We start from the raw sequence: 12,554 nt of genomic DNA, 5'->3' as shown, positions 1-12,554 counted from the left end.
AAATATTTGTCGCTTCAAAACTCAAAATCCACTTTCGGTTACATGAAAGACTAAAACAATCTCAAAACCAGCCAATGATGTGTCAAGTTTGCAGTCATGTGACACAGGACTTGCAAAGTCGCTGCAAAAAGGCAGTTTATCCAGGTCTGCACGCAACTGCAGACCTGGACATTATAAATTAAACTAACCCGTTAAGTGGATCAATTCAGCCCGCCGGATGTTTCCAAATTAATATTTTAAACCTTTAACATCCAAACTTTAGCGGGCAAGATGATGTGCAATACTTTTTTGAAATTAAGTAAGTCTTGAACCAGAAAACATTTTCTAATGGTTTAAATCTGCATTTTTCTGTGCTATAAGGGTTATTACGATAATCATAGGGAATTAAGGAATCAGTCACAGCAACTCCAGGTTAATGAAGCACCAAGCAGATTGGGCGGAATTTGTTTATAGTGCGAGTATGAGAGACAAACACGTACGCATATTTTTACAATAAAAGTTCTGCAGAAAAGTGTAACATATATATATATGTTCATGTTTCTTGCACTTTGTGTTGCTTATGTTTCTTGCTTGATTTTAAAAGATCTCGATCGTGGAGGTGGTCTGACAAGAGGCAATGTTCATATTTTCTTAATATTCAGTGTTTTATTGTTCATAGTTATACTTTACAACACTGTTACGTTCCCAGATGGCTCAGAGTCTAGGGATCGTAGTTGTAAATTAAAGACACCAAAGCAAAGAATTGAAAACAAAAATTAGTGTTATTGAAAAGTAACCATGTGGTGGGAGGAGTTACAACAAGACACAAACCTAGCCTAGCTTGGGAATGCAGGTGCTGTCAAAAAAAGAACAAAACTTACTAAAATACACCTTTAAAAAAGAAAGGTAAGCTGACTAACTCAAGCTATTTATTGGCATTAGCCAAAAACCTACCTACCTATTACTCTAGCCTACAAGGGTGACAGTCACCACTAAGCCTTATGTCTCTCCATACACAAACAAATCCTATGTGTGCAGTGTATAGAGCCCTCTGTTTAACCTTTCCCAAGACTCGGCCGCAGATATTTACAAAAGTTGAAAGGTTAAAAAAAATTAAGACAAAAAAAAAAACTAGGTGGCACAAGTTCAGCAAAAAGCTTAACAAAACTGATTTCAAAACAAAGCAGCGCCAAAGACAAAGACGCATCTCTCAAAGCTCCACACAGCGTGTCAGAAAAAGAATCCACCTGGCCCAGTGGTGAGCAGGTGGGTTTAAACAGGCTGGGAGGATGAATGGCGGACCGGGATTGGCTGGCTGATTAACAAGTGAAACGAGGAGCAGCTGGGAACCGTAACCGGTTGATTGGCAGCAGAGGCAGTGAATAAGTGTGACCTGTACAAACAATAGAAGAAGAAACACAAAACAAACAAACCACCACTATGTGGTACGTAACAATCCCACATTATTTTTACATAACGTTATTTGTGTCTTCTTCAATCAAAAAAAAAAGCAAAAACTGAACAATTCTGTTCTATTTTGCGAGACTGCAAACTTGACACCTCATTGTCTGGTTCTCAGACACCATTGATTACTTTAGTCCTAATTTACCGGAAGTCGGTCTTGGGTTATAAAGCGAAAAATGTTTCTGCACTGCATCAAGTGGTAAAAAACTGTATTTTAACAAACATCATTTTTAAATGCGCATTTTTCTTACACATTTTTATTCCATGATAAAGGCAGCACGGTGTAACAGGGGTTAGTGCATGTGCCTCACAATACGAAGGTCCTGAGTAGTGCTGAGTTCAACGCTGGGCTAGGGATCTTTCTGTGTGGAGTTTGCATGTTCTCCCCGTGACTGCGTGGGTTCCGTCCGTTAACTCCGGCTTCCTCCCACCTCCAAAGACATGCACCTGGGGATAGGTTGATTGGCAACACTAAATTGGCCCTAGTGTGTGAATGTGAGTGTGAATGTTGTCTGTCTATGTGTGTTGGCCCTGCGATGAGGTAGCGACTTGTCCAGGGTGTACATCGCCTTCCGCCTGAATGCAGCTGAGATACGCTCCAGCACCCCCCGCGATCCTGAAAGGGACGAGAGGTAGAAAATGGATGGATGGATGGATATTGTCAGCTTGATTTAATGTAGAAAAAAAAAAGACTTTCAGAAAATTCCAATGTAAAACTAATATTTTAAATAAATTCAGTGTCAAAAAAGCTTTTGACGGTTAAAGACAGAAATTAAACTCTAGAGAGGGGTAGAAAAGCGCTATACAAGTACAACCATTTACCATTAATAAAAACATGTACAGTATATTAAATGACAAAATTGGAATGTGAAGTGAATTATATTTATATAGCACTTCCTTTCTTGAGACTCAAAGCGCTTTACATTGTGAAATCCATCATGTACATCTTTTTTTCTAAGCCAGTGTGGGTGGCAATGGGAGAAAGATGGGTCATAACGACAGTGACTAGAAAGATGAAAGCTGGAATTGAGCTTGGAACCCCTGAGTTACTGGCACGGTAGCTCTACACCTTGAGCCTCCCCACCCTGAAAGTATTAGATATACACTAGTATAATTTAGTGTAATAATTGTACTCACATGAAAAAGTCCTTCAATATCCAATTACATTTTGGTTGGTTAGTTTGGTTAGCGTTTTCATAGGGCTCTGAGCACATACACAATGGCCTCTGGCGTGGGGGGCTCTGCATCTTGGGGCTTTTGTAAATAAATAACGGTACCTACGTTAAAAAAAACAACCTTTTGTTTGTTTTCCGCTTTGGCCGTCCATCCATTCATCCATCTTCTTCCGCTTATCCGAAGTCGGGTCACGGGGGAAGCAGCCTAAGCAGGGAAGCCCGGACTTCCCTCTCCCCAGCCACTTCGTCTAGCTCTTCCCGGGGAATCCCGAGGCATTCCCAGGCCAGCCGGGAGACATAGTCTTCCCATCGTGTCCTGGTTCTTCCCTGTGGCCTCCTACCGGTTGGACGTGCCCTAAACACCTCCCTCGGGAGGCGTTCGGGTGGCATCCTGACCAGATACCACCTCATCTGGCTCCTCTCGATGTGGAGGAGCAGCGGCTTTACTTTGAGTTCCTCCCGGATGATAGAGCTTCTCACCCTATCTCTTAGGGAGAGCCCCGCCACACGGCGGAGGAAACTCATTTCGGCCGCTTCTACCCGTGATCTTATCCTTTCGGTCATGACCCAAAGCTCATGACCATAGGTGAGGATGGGAACGTAGATCGACCTGTAAATTGAGAGCTTTGCCTTCCGGCTCAGCTCCTTCCTCACCACAACGGATCGGTACAACGTCCGCATTACTGAAGACGCCGCACCGATCCGCCTGTCGATCTCACGATCCACTCTTCCCTCACTCGTGAACAAGACTCCTAGGTACTTGAACTCCTCCACTTGGGGCAGGGTCTCCTCCCCAACCCGGAGATGACACTCCACCCTTTTCTGGGAGAGAACCATGGACTCGGACTTGGAGGTGCTGATTCTCATTCCGGCCGCTTCACACTCGGCTGCGAACCGATCCAGTGAGAGCTGAAGTTCCTTGCCAGATGAAGCCAACAGGACCACATCGTCTGCAAAAAGCAGAGACCTAATCCCGCGGCCACCAAACCGGAACCCCTCAATGCCTTGACTGCGCCTAGAAATTCTGTCCATAAAAGTTATAAACAGAATCGGTGACAAAGGACAGCCTTGGCGGAGTCCAACCCTCAGTGGAAATGTGTCCGACTTACTGCCAGCAATGCGGACCAAGCTCTGACACTGATCGTACAGGGATCGGACTGCCACAATAAGACAATAGAGGTGCGGAACATGGTCCACTCGGACTCAATGTCCAGCACCTCCCTCGTGACATGTTTAAAGTTCTTATGGAGGTTGAAATTGCAACTTTCTCTGACAGGAGACTCTGACAGACGTTCCCAGCAAACCCTCACAATGCGTTCGGGCCTGCCAGGTCTGTCCGGCATCTTCTTCCACCATCGCAGCCAACTCACCACCAGGTGGTGATCGGTAGAAAGCTCCGCACCTCTCTTTACCCGATTGTCCAAAACATGAGGCCGCAAATCCGATGACACAACTACAGGCGAGCGTCTGGTGGCCGGGCCTGTACCCATGGGGCCCGGCCGGGCACAGCCTGAAGAGGCAACGTGGGTCCCCCCTCCAATGGGCTCAACACCCATAGCAGGGGCCATAGAGGTCGGGTGCAATGTGAGCTGGGCGGCAGCCGAAGGCAGGGCACTTGGCGGTCTGATCCTCGGCTACATAAGCTCGCTTTGGCCGTGATAGTTCTTAATTTAAAATGCAGCGCTGCCTGCTTTTCTAAGTGTTAGTATCACCGACGTCATCCTCATTTAAACGTGCCAGCCCAAATCATTATTAAAACGTTATGAATTACGCAACATAAATTTAAAATTTTACAAAGTTGAACATTTACTTGTGGAAAATAGACATGTAATTGTTAAATCCGTTCTCTTAAATTTTTATTGTTAACATGCCAGCCGTTGTTGGTGTGCTCATATTTTTTTGGTTAAAAAAATGTTCACTTTGAGCCAGTGACATACAGCAGCTTACCTTCCATTCAACGTAAAGGAGACTCTTTGGTGCGCACATTGACACGCCTGGTTCAAAAATAGTGCTTTCATATTTTTATGACTTCCCAATGAAACTTTTTTTATCATTATTAAGACAATCTGAGATGAGCCACAGAGAGAGAGCCCTTTTTTAAAAAATTTTTTAATTTTTTTTTTATAGATATTAGTGAGATAAAATGTAAATGCTATGGCCATTTTGCCAAAAATATTTTTTTCATTTAATTTTTTCAAATCAGTTTACAATCAAAGATGAAACAGTTATGAGCTTCATTAAGACTAATGAGCTGCAGGTATTTTAGATTGATGATAGCCTTGATGAGATTTGATGTCACAGAGGATATTTGCGAAATGTCCAATTCTTCTTCATGTAATTAACACGCAAAAGACCCACCGTAACTGAGCAGAAAAGTCCCAGTCTTAAGCCATGTGTAATAAGCTCCATAAAGTCACCCATAAATCACCCTAATTGAAAGTATTCCTCCCTGGCCACTCCTTACCGACACCTCACAGCCACGGACGGCTCAAACAATCCCTGATGCTACATTTGAACTCCTCGTGAACCGCTCATCAAACCATCAGCGACGGGATGAAACGAAAATGACACGAAGGGAACTATGGCTTTTAAGCACGAGCAGCAAAATTCAAATTTGTTAGCATTCGATCTCAGGGACATGTAAAGGAACGAAGGAGCCCATTAAACTATACTGCTACTGCTGCTGTGATGCTGTGCTGCTGTGCAACCCTGTCTTGCAACCCTGTCTTGCAGACAGGGTTGCACAGCAGCATGTCATTTAACCAATAAAGCAAAATTCAACACGAATAGAAATACTGGTCAAATCTTGAATAGAGATTCCTATACAGACATCATTCTATACTGTATACGGTGGAACCAAAATTGGTTACAGGAGTATCCCTACCATTACTACACGTCAAGGTGCTTGAAGAACTAGTGAAGATGTTAACATGAGAAGGAATTCATTTTCTTGGATTCTGTCCAAATATACCGTATTTTCCGGAGTATAAGTCGATCCGGAGTATAAGTCGCACCTGCCGAAAATGCACAATAAAGAAGGGAAAACCATATATAAGTCGCACTGGAGTATAAGTCGCCTTTTTGGGGAACATTTATTTGCCTGGTATGTAAACGTAACATATTATGGTAAGAGTCATTCAAATAACTATAACAGATAGAACATGCTATACGTTTACCAAACAATCTGTCACTCCTAATTGCTAAATCCGATGAAATCTTATACGTCCAGTCTCTTACGTGAATGAGCTAAATAATATTATTTGATATTTTACGGTAATGTGTTGATAATTTCACACATAAGTTGCTCCTGAGTATAAGTCGCACCCCCAGCCAAACTATGAAAAAAACTGCGACTTATAGTCCGAAAAATACGGTACTGTAAACTTAATGATCAGTGGACAGTTTGGAAGACAGTAAACAGCTATTATATAATGTCAATGAACGTAAGTACCATACCTAAAACATATTCCATTTCATGTTTGTACTTGTATAGGGGGTTAGTTTAGTCTGGAAACGTCCATTTGTCACCTGCTAAAACTGGCATTGTTCACCCTTCAGGCCTGAGTAGGGCTAAAGCAGGGATTCTTAAGATTTTTTAACGGAATACTAGATCATCTTGAGCTTTTTTGGAGTAGGTCCTTAAAAACAACAAAGTGCTCCTGTTGTATAGACAGGGTTATGTTTTCAAAATATATCGTAACTGACAAAATAGACAAAAACAATTGTCCCATGCAGAGTATGCTGGTTCTTAAGAATTGGAAAAAAAAAGAATAATCTGTCTGGACCCTCGGTCATTATCTTTATAGAAATGTGGCCCCCAAAACAATTTGGTTGTATAGCCCGGTCTCAAGCCACCTAAAATAGAGAAATACCTTTTAATCTCTGAAGTTTCCAAAATGAATGCAAAAATTTACGAAACCAGTGATAAGCCAGCAACAGCAAGGCAGATGGCTCACCACAACAGGACCATTACTTGGATTGACATGTGGAATACACCCCAAGCATGACTGAATTCACAGATTAGGTACACCTATGACACATTTTCCAGCCCCTGAGATCTATATAACTGGTATGACACAGAAAAATCCTGCCATCTGTTCACACCCAAATCTGAAGCACATTCTCTTGGGGCAAGTTCAGGTGGTGACATGACAAGGTCCTGTGCAAGCCAGCGGAGATCTTGGGGACAGGAAATTAGCAGGAACAAGCCTCCCTTTAGCCCCAAAGAGGGTCCAGTTTAACAAACCAGCAGGGACCATAGGACGAAATGGTCCTTTCAAATCTTGACCTCGATCGTCAGCTGCAATTCCCAGCAGAGATCAACATGACAGCCCTGCACCTGCCAGAACAGTCATGATGGTAGAACTGACCGTCCCGTGGGATGGACAGATGGAAGTGGCATAGGAGTGAAAGAAGGACAAGTATACTGGGTGGAGAGCGTTCACCTTACCCATGGAGGTCAGTCATAGGGGCTTTGCCGAGACATCCGTACAGCAGCTCCTGAAAACCATTAGAGTCACAGGCCCCAACTGGAAGCGAGCTAACCATGAATTTGCTGACCCAAGAGAGCTTCTGGCTATGAAGGAAGGACAAGGCGTGGGGGAAAGAGAGGTTCCCTAGCAGGCTGCAGGGCGCTGTAGGGAGAAATCCCTACCGTGGTTTTTCCACCTCGCAGTATCCTGGGATAGCGAAGCAAAATATTAATACGGGTGGTCCCTGGATGATGACCCTGCAGCCGGGAGATTAGAACGTCGCAAAGCCCCATCAGAAGTTTGCAACAGACCTACAAGGAAACTGGATCAGTCACAGAAAGGCATTGCATATTTTCTGTGAAAATTCATTCTTAAAAAAATGTCTCCTCTTCAGAATTGTGCCATTCATGTCCTTGTTTGGCAACAAAGTAATGCAAAACAATTGGACATGGTTTTGAGAAGGCCAAATCAAAATAATGTGTATTGTATTTTAGTAACATCCCGAAATCTCACCCGAATATCACAAACTTTTATTCAGCGCATTAAGAATCAAATCCCAAGTATAGAGTGGACGGAAACCAAAAAAAACAACAACTGTGAATTCCCATTGTATGGTGAAAATGTTTACTCAAACATACAGTTTTATAAAAGAGTACACATTTTCAAAGAGAATTTACACCAAGCACATAGACTGAGAAATAAAATTGCCATTATTGAGAGGCTTGAAACAACTAATCAATGGTGGCTGTACACATGTCTGTTGTGAGCACAATAAAGGCTTTAATAATGAGGGGCCAAGGGTCTGCTCTGACTATTATCATGTTGGGATGAGGGGTCAGAGTGGAGCAGAGCTGCAGCTGCAAAATGAGCGCAACAAACTGGTGTCGAGAGGCTAATTGACTATTCCATAAACCTGCACTAATGCCAATTAAAACACAACCTTGATTAAGACGTGTTGTGTCTCTTTTAATGGTACAGACATTTTTTCGTTTATTCTTAACTTTATGCTCCTTCATTAACATCCAAGAAGAGTACATAAATCATAAGTAGCAATGTAAAGCCTGTGCTAATTATCTCCCATTAAGTGACCTAATACACTTTTTTTCCACTATAATTTAGATGTTTTGTGTCTTTAAGGTATATTACACTCATCTACAGAGGCTCTATAGCATCAAAAGAGCTGCTATTACAGTGTGTGTGTTTATGCTCTATGCTGTTTGACCAGAAACCGGAGCAGTCTGTCATACATTGCTTGTTCTGTCCGAGCATGTTTGCTCAGCTGGAAGTTATGTTTGCTCGGCGAAGAATGCTTCTCATCTGCATACATCTTTGACAGCCGCTTTGAAGAGGCTGTTTTGACGGACATGTGAGCGACATTTTATTGAAGGATGAAGGAGCAATTTCTGTCACTGGACTCCAACGGGGGAAAAAGCCTCAAGTGGACACCTCCTTTCCTGTGGACCAAAGTATTCTGCCATGTCCCTTCACACCATTGTAGCACTTGATAAATAAATGAATTCATAAGAAAAGAGGGAGGAAGCATGTCTTTTTTGCTAAGGAGAGTTAGGGACTTACTGAAAATAAATAAAAAGATGTCTAATGTCCTACAAGACAGACTTTTGTTTATGTGTTTACTGGGTTTTGTCACTATTTCGTCACAGTGCTCTTATTTCTTTTTTCTACTTCCTGTTTTCTTGAATTTGTTTTCCCTCATACCTTCGTTCTGAGTGCTGGTTCCTTCACCTGTTCCTGGTTGGGCAATCAGGAACCACACCTGTTACGGTTTGGCATTTAGCCGACAGACCTGTTCTTGATTGGCAATCAACAGACACATCTGTTCTTGATTGGAAATGAGGAGGCTTCTCATGAAAGCCTGTCTACTGTACCATACCTGTCAACATTTCCGTATTTCAAAATATAGGACATTTCCTAAAGAAATGGAAAAAAAACTGAGGGAACCCCTCATGAAACAGTTCTGTAGAGATTAAGTATTCTTGTGATTTTTCCCACAAATATAAATAAATAAATAAATATATATATATATATATATATATATATATATACATATATATGTCTGTATATATGTCTGATTGGATTATCCTGAGAATAGTGCTCGATACCGTGGTAGAGCGCAATATGTAGGTGTGGGAAAAATCACAAGACTACTTCATCTCTACAGAACTATTTCATGAGGGGTTCCCTCAATCATCAGGAGATTTTTCCCTCAATCTCCTGATGATTGAGGGAACCCCTCATGAAACAGTTCTGTAGAGATGAAGTAGTCTTGTGATTTTTCCCACACCTAAATATATATATATATATATATATATATATATATATACACATATATACTCGATGGGGGTTGAGCCCTTGTCATTTTTCTCTGCACTCATCACTGCACCATCCACTCAGACAAAGATAGGTTTGAGATTTTTTGGCAGTGATGTCTTTTCCTTCATGTCCATCCCTCATGTTCGCATTGTTGATTTGATTGAATCATGTAAAGTGCAATTTCCTGCGCTCCTTTCACAAGCTGCACCCCTGAGTGTTGCCAAGACTTGAGTCAAGCGAACCTGATCACAACAGTAAAACTGGACCGTAAAGACGCTAGGAATGAAGTGACGAAAATGGCAAAAACGGGAAGAATGAGAAGTATGCACTGGATGTCCTTCGTTCATTTGTGTTTTAATGGCAGTGGGCACACGAAACCTCCAGAGTGGTCATCGCCAACGCCTGGCACCTCAATCAATCAATCAATGATTATTTATATAACCCTAAATCACTAGTGTCTCAAAGGGATGCACAAACCACAACACAAACCACAACAACATCCTCGGTAGAGCCCACATAAGGGCAAGGAAAACTTACACCCAGCGGGACTCACACCCAGTGGGACGTTTATGACTATGAGAAACCTTGGATAGGACCGCATATGTGGGCAACCCGCCCCCTCTAGGGGAACCGAAAGCAATGGATGTCGAGCGGGTCTGACATGATACTGTGAAAGTTCAATCCATAGTGGATCCAACACAACCAAGTGTGCTTCAAACCGCATCCATGCCACTCATGTTACTTTGGGGCCCATAGGTTTTCCCCGCCACATAAGAACAGGACGTAAATAATAACAATATTGAATTTAGGTAACTGTAAATGACCATTCAACAATAATTATGTTCTATACACAGTCAGATTTAGTAAGGGACTCCTATTCACATGTTCTAGGAAGCAGAGAATTAAGCAGAATATGTTCTGCCATTAATCCAAATACGAGTTTGCCTGATCACTTTGAATACCAAGCAATAAATCTGTGCAATTATCAAAGATTAGTTTTTCACTGAGTTAGGACAGCCTTACCCTGGCAGCTTGTAGACGAGAGACCTTCTAATGAACTTTTATAGACAATCTGGTCATTGTCACATTCATGGACAGAAGAACCTGTGGCTAAAACTTGCGGTCATGCTAATGATACATGTTGGTTTCACTAACGTCACATGGTCAAACGTCTGGAATTCCATCTGGTTCCGCTCTTTCCACTACTTCCTGGTGGTTTTTGGATAGGAGAGTCAACAGTGCGAGGAGATCCAGAGGCTGCTGGCCACAATCTACACGGTTTGGACCTTGACAGGAGTACTTCAACTGTTCTGGCTCAAGGGGTGCAAACGATGCCAACAATTTGATTTTACCACATGGGTTTAATTCAACGCCAACTACTCTATACTTTGCTGAAACCTTTTAGTTTTACTTCATATTTGTTTAAATCTGTCCATGTACAGTACAAATGTTTGCATCATATTTAACTTTAGTTTAATTGTTCAATCAGTTAACAGCATATTAGAAAAATGACGCCACTAGTATACCTAAAATTTTGTGGATAATGCAGAGCAAGAACATACAATGTTGGTGCATGTCTGAGTAAAAATATAGTTTGAGGATGCACGAGGACGTTTCTCTTTGCTCGCAGTGGAACCATCATTTGTCCTCGATCACACTGTCTCGTTCGTAATCTGCCAGACCACATCAACCACAATATCACTTAACTTTGTCGAGTTGAATGGACCAAGAACAAATTCCTGATTATTAAATGTTATTGAAGATGAGCGTTGTAGGGCATCACTAACTGGCAAATGGCAGTCAGACTACAGACCAAGCCACCTATAGTCAATTGAATATTAAAAGGAGAACTGCACTTTTTTAAAATGTTGCCTATCGTTTTAAATAAATGTGATCTGCTCATGGTGGAACTGTGGTTAGTGCGTGTGGCTCACAATACAAATGTCCTGGGTTCAATCCCCAAGTTCGGGGTCCTTCTGTGTGGAGTTTGCATGTTCTCCTGGTGACTACGTGGGTTCCCTCTGGGTACTTCGGTTCCTCCCACTTCCAAAGACATGCACCTGGGGATAGGTTGATTGGCAACACTAAATGGTCCCTAGTAGAGATGCGCGGGGTGTATAAAATAGTCAGGAAGTGTCATGAATACAAAGGATTATGGGTATTTGTTGTGTTGCGTTTATGTTGTGTTACTGTGAGGATGTTCTCCCAAAATGTGTTTGTCGTTCTTAATTGGTGTGGCTTCACAGCGTGGCGCATATTACTAAGAGTGTTAAAATTGTTTATATCACAACCATTAGTGTACTCTGTGTCACCCAGTATGCCTTGCAGTCATGTGCATGTTGCTGCGGAAGCCACACACAACACGATGCTAGACTGACAAGCAGATCGTACATGTTGTAGTTAGCGACAAAGCCAATGGCTTCATAGCACGCCCTAATACTTACTATCTGGGTGACTACTGGCAGTCATTCAAGAGAATAATAGCGTCTCTTATTGTCTTCTTCGCTTTATGACACAGGTCTTAAATGGCACTTTGAATGGCAAAGGATACCGATCACAGAACCATGCATATCAAATATTTCCGGATGGTTCAACCGCCACCCGCCCGAATCTAATTAAAATCTATTTTTTCGTCAGGTCAACCACCCGACCCACGGTTTATCCGCAGACTCCGCGGATGAGACCGCAAACCGCGCATCTCTAGTCCCTAGTGTGTGATTGTGAGTGTGAATGTTGTCTGTCTATCTGTGTCGGCCCTGTGATGAGGTGGCGAATTGTCCAGGGTGTACTCCGCCTTCTGCCTGAGTGCAGCTGGGATGGGCTCCAGCACAAGCGGTAGAAAATGGATGTATGGTCTGCTTACAATGGAGCTGCTCTATTCTGCCCAAAAAGCTCTTAAAAAACATTCATACAGCTACATTCAGGTTTTAAATACATGATGCAAGTATATATGTAACGTAATAATGCCACATTTTAGTAACATTTAATATTCACGTATTTTGCTCATTTTAAGCCTATGCAGCACATTCATTTAAAAAAACGCATCATAACGTTCGCTCTTTTTACTCACTGCAGACTAAATGAAAATCCAACAAACATAATAAAACATCTCTTACTGTGTGAGGTCTGCTGT

Source organism: Nerophis ophidion, linkage group LG02 (assembly GCF_033978795.1).
Source record: "Nerophis ophidion isolate RoL-2023_Sa linkage group LG02, RoL_Noph_v1.0, whole genome shotgun sequence".
Taxonomy (NCBI): Eukaryota; Metazoa; Chordata; class Actinopteri; order Syngnathiformes; family Syngnathidae; genus Nerophis; species Nerophis ophidion.
The sequence above is the reverse complement of the archived record's forward strand: the minus strand, read 5'-3'. Positions refer to the sequence as shown.